The sequence below is a fragment of the Malaclemys terrapin genome, chromosome 15 (assembly GCF_027887155.1).
Source record: "Malaclemys terrapin pileata isolate rMalTer1 chromosome 15, rMalTer1.hap1, whole genome shotgun sequence".
Lineage (NCBI taxonomy): Eukaryota > Metazoa > Chordata > Testudines > Emydidae > Malaclemys > Malaclemys terrapin.
This window is the reverse complement of record NC_071519.1, coordinates 13,519,558-13,524,557: the sequence shown is the minus strand read 5'-3', so window position 1 is coordinate 13,524,557 and position 5,000 is coordinate 13,519,558. Positions and strand designations below refer to the sequence as shown.

The 5,000-nt window shown below is 70.2% G+C and overlaps 1 non-coding gene across 1 annotated transcript; it reads left to right on the top strand.

The window, feature by feature from the left end:
* Window positions 1-1,670: 1,670 nt before the first annotated feature.
* On the top strand, window positions 1,671-1,789 carry LOC128824015 (5S ribosomal RNA). The gene has a single exon (XR_008442246.1). It is a non-coding gene; the product is annotated as a 5S ribosomal RNA (ribosomal RNA).
* The last annotated feature ends 3,211 nt before the right edge of the window (window positions 1,790-5,000 follow it).

Sequence of the window (5,000 nt, the reverse complement as noted above, 5' to 3'; positions counted from 1 at the left end):
CTCGGTCGGCCGAGACGGCGTTGGGCGACCCCTTCCGGACATCCGCGAGACGACCGGCCGTCAGGTCAACCCATTCGCTCCAAAGGGGTTGACCCGGTGGCCGGGAGGGGACTTTGAAAATTTTTCAGACTTGGAAAACTTTTTTTTTTTTTTTTTTTTCCCCCAGCCCGCTTCCTCCGGGTTGACCCGGTGGCCGAGCGTCTCACCGTCCCCGGACGCAGCGAGGTACTGCCTCCCGGCCGTCAGGATCGGGCCCACGGAAGTCTGATTTTTTAAAAAAATTTGCCGACGCCACCGCGGAGGGCTACCCGGCCACCCCGGGCCCCGGAGCCGGAAAAGGGAAGAAAAGGATCGGGCCCACTAGAGACATGGACCCGGCCGCCAAGCAGGCCGCCCTGGGCTCACCCTCCCCGGCCGCAGCGAGGGACATCCTCCCGGCCGACAGGATCGGGCCCCTGGAAGTCTGGGGGGGGGGGGGGAAATCCGCCCCACGCCTCCGAGGAGGGCTGCCCGGGCGGGCCGGGCCCCGGAGCTCGGAAAAAAAAAAAAAAACACCCCAAAAAAGGATCGGGCCCACTAGAGACATGGACCAGGCCGCCCTGGGCTCACCCTCCCCGGCCGCAGCGAGGGACTGCCTCCCGGCCGACTGGATCGGGCCCCTGGAAGTCTGGAAAAAAGAATGGAACCTGACGCCTCCGAGGAGGGGGCGCCCAGGGAAGGAGGGAGATCCGGGTCGACCTGGTGACCGGACGGGAAAGCGGCCACCGGGCGTGCCCGTTCAAACCTAGGGGTTGACCTGGCGGCCGGAAAGCAAACCGGCCACTGGCTAGCCCCGTCGGCAACCTACGGGTTGACCTGGTGGCCGGGAAGCGAACCGGCCAGCAGGTCAACCCGTTCGATTCCACGGGTTGACCTGGTGCCCGGGAGGGGACTCTGAAAAATGTTCAGCCCTTTCGGCTCGGGGTTGACCTGGTGGCCGAGAGGGGACTCGGACGGCAGGCAAGCCGCCCTGGCCTCACCCACCCCGGCCGCAGCGAGGGACTGCCTCCCGGCCGACTGGATCGGGCCCCTGGAAGTCTGGGGGGAAAAAGAAAATGGAACCTGACGCCTCCGAGGAGGGGGCGCCCAGGGAAGGAGGGAGATCCGGGTTGACCTGGTGACCGGACGGGAAAGCGGCCACCGGGCGTGCCCGTTCAAACCTACGGGTTGACCTGGTGGCCGGGAAGCGAACCGGCCAGCAGGCGAACCCGTTCGATTCCACGGGTTGACCTGGTGCCCGGGAGGGGACTCTGAAAATTTTTCAGCCCTTTCGGCTCGGGGTTGACCTGGTGGCCGAGAGGGGACTCGGACGGCAGGCAAGCCGCCCTGGGCTCACCCTCCCCGGCCGCAGCGAGGGACTGCCCCCCCTCCACCCACCCACCCCCCCCCCCGGCTGACAGGATCAGGGCGCACTGGATGTCCGGGACAATATTTTCCCCGACGCCGGGGAGGGCGGGCGGGCGGAGGGGCTCTGGCGGCCAGCCCGGGCCCCGGAGCTCGAGAAGGAAAAAAGGACCGGGCCCGCGAGAGACGGGGGCCCTGCCGCAGGGGGGCAGTCCGACCGGGGCTCACCGTGCGGCAGGCCCGGGCGTCGGCAGGGGAAAGCGGGCGAGGAGGCGCGGGGGCCGGGTGCCTACGGCCATACCGGACCGAACGCCCCCGATCCCGTCCGATCTCGGAAGGTAAACCGTCCCGGGCCTGGCTAGTACTTGGATGGGTGACCGCCTGGGAATCCCAGGTGCCGTAGGCAGCTTTTCCCGGTCCGAGCCAGCTCTCTCTCCTTTTCTGGGGAGGAAGGAGAGGGGGGGGACGGGCCGGAAAGCCCCTCGTCGCTCCTGCCGAGTCGGAGGTCGCGGCCGCAGGTCACGGGTCTGGGCGCCTGGGGTCCGGCTCCCCACCCGGCTTCCTCCGCGGAGGACCCACCGAAGCCGCTGGGGGAGACCCCGGGCATGGGGCGGACTGGCCCGGACCCTCCCGGCCGCCGGCCCGCAGGACCGCCCCGAATCCCCCCGCCCCGCGGCCACCCAGGCCAGGCCTGGCCAGGCGGGACGGACGGCGGGTGTCCAGCGCCCAGCGGCTTCCGCCAGCGGGGACCCACGGCCCCCAAAGCCGCAGGGGGAGGCCCCGGGCCCGGGACGGACTCGCTCGGACCCCCTGCGCCCGGGCGCCGGCTCGCGGGACCGCCCCGAATCCCCCCGCGGCCACCCAGGCCAGGCCTGGCCAGGCGGGACGGACGGCGGGTGTCCAGCGCCCAGCGGCTTCCTCCAGCGGGGACCCACGGCCCCCAGAGCCGCAGGGGGACACCCCGGGGCCGGGACGGACTCGCTCGGACGCGCTCGGACCCCCTGCGCCCGGCCGCCGGCTCGCGGGACCGCCCCGAATCCCCCGCCCCGCGGCCACCCAGGCCAGGCCTGGCCAGGCGGGACGGACGGCGGGTGTCCAGCGCCCAGCGGCTTCCGCCAGCGGGGACCCACGGCCCCCCAGAGCCGCAGGGGGAGACCCCGGGGCCGGGACGGACTCGCTCGGACGCGCTCGGACCCCCTGCGCCCGGCCGCCGGCTCGCGGGACCGCCCCGAATCCCCCCGCGGCCACCCAGGCCAGGCCTGGCCTGGCCTGGCAGGCCGGCGTGCAGCTCCCCCGGGCTTCCTCCCCCGACGACCCGCGCCCCCCCGAGCCGCAGGCGGAGACCCCGGCCCCGGGGCGGACCGGCCCGGGCTCGCTCGAGCCCCCTGCGCCCGGCCCGCAGGACCGCCCCCCCCCCCCCCCCGAATCCCCCGGGAGAGGCCCGGCCTGCACGCCACTGACGACCCGCGGCCCCCAAAGTCGCGGGAGGCGCCCCCGGCCCCGGGGGCCGGTTAGCTCCGTGTCGCTCCGCGCCCCCCCCCCGCCCCTCGCTGCCGGGACCGGGCACCGCCCCAGAGTCAGCCGCAGCCGGACGGCCTGAGAGCTGCCCTCCTGTGGACGACGGTGAGTTTACCTTGACACTAACCGGCCATCAGCCAGGTCAACCCCATTGCTAGACTGGGGTGGACCTGGTGGCCGAGTGGGGACTTGGAACATTTGACAGCTGCTCCCCGGGGCTTGACCGCTTGTCCTGAACGCCCCCCCCCCACCCCACCCCCCCCAGCCCCCGGCTCCTGCTCCCCTCTCCCCAGCCTCGGTGCTCCGCTCCCTGCCTCGGAGGCTGCCCCTTTGCGGCGCCTGCATCGCCTCCGAGGACGCGCACCTTCCGGAGGCTGGACGTAAAGCCTGACGCCCGCCACCGCCGCCGACCCGGCTCTCCGAGGGACGACTGTGAGGCCTCCCCCCACCCCCGGACCGCCCTGGGGACGACTGCTAAGCCTCCCCCAACGGACCGCCCGGGGGAAGACTGCTAAGCCTTCCCCGGACCTGCTCCCTCTCGACTATTAAGCCCCCCCTCTGTGGTCCTCAGGACCGCTGCCGCGCAGCCCTCGGAGTGGGGTGACACCCGGGCCGGAAAGCAAAGCGGCCACCAGGTCAACCCGTCGAATCCAATGGGTTGACCTGGTGGCCGGAAAGCAAACCGGCCGCCAGGTCAACCCAGTAGATTCCGCGGGTTGACCTGGTGGCCGCTAAGCACGACTCTTAAGCCTCCGCCGGACCGCCTGGGGAATGGCTATTAAGCCTGCCCCCGGAGTACTCGGGGGGACGACTATTAAGCCTCTCCTGGAACGACTATTAAGCCTGCCCCCGGAGTCCTCGGGGGACGACTATTAAGCCTCCCCCGGACCGGCTCCGTCTCGACTATTAAGCCCCCCCTCTGTGGTCCTCAAGACCACTGCCGCTCTGCCCTCGGAGTGGGGTGACGCCCGGGCCGGAAAGCAAACCGGCCACCAGGTCAACCCGTTGAATCCATTGGGTTGACCTGGTGGCCGGAAAGGAAACCGGCCGCCAGGTCAACCCAATAGATTCAGCGGGTTGACCTGGTGGCCGAACGGGGACTTTGAAAATTTTACAGCTGCTTCCCCTGGGGTTGACCTGTTGTCCCGGTGGGGACTTTGAACATTTGACAGCCGCTACCCGGGGCTTGACCTGTTGTCCTGAACGCCCCCCACCCCACGGCTCCTGCTCCCCACTCCCCAGCCTCGGTGCCCCGCTCCCTGCCTCAGAGGCCGCCTCTCTGCGGCAGCTGCAGCGCGTCCGAGGACGCTCACCCTCCGGAGGCTGGATGTAAAGCCTGACACCCGCCACCGCCGCCGACCCGGCTCTCCCAGGGACGACTGTGAGGCCTCCCCCCACCCCCGGACCACCCTGAGGACGACTGCTAAGCCTCCCCCACCGGACCGCCCGGGGGAAGACTGCGACGCCTCCCGCCAGGCCCCCACCCAGCCTGGGGGGAAGACTGCTAAGCCTCCCCCCCACACACACACTGTCGGGGGATGACGATTAAGCCTCTCCCGGACCGGCTCCGTCTCGACTATTAAGCCCCCCCTCTGTGGTCGTCAAGACCACTGCCGCGCTGCCCTCGGAGTGGGGTGACACCCGGGCCGGAAAGCAAAGCGGCCACCAGGTCAACCCGTCGAATCCAATGGGTTGACCTGGTGGCCGGATAGCAAACCGGCCGCCAGGTCATCCCAGTAGATTCGGAGGGTTGACCTGGTGGCCGTAAAGCACGACTATTAAGCCTGCCCCCTGGAGCGCTCGGGGGACGACTATTAAGCCTCCCACGGACCTGCTCCGTCTCGGCTATTAAGCCCCCCCTCTGTGGTCCTCAAGACCACTGCCGCTCTGCCCTCGGAGTGGGGTGACGCCCGGGCCGGAAAGCAAACCGGCCACCAGGTCAACCCGTTGAATCCATTGGGTTGACCTGGTGGCCGGAAAGGAAACCGGCCGCCAGGTCAACCCAATAGATTCAGCGGGTTGACCTGGTGGCCGAACGGGGACTTTGAAAATTTTACAGCTGCTTCCCCTGGGGTTGACCTGTTGTCCCGGTGGGGACT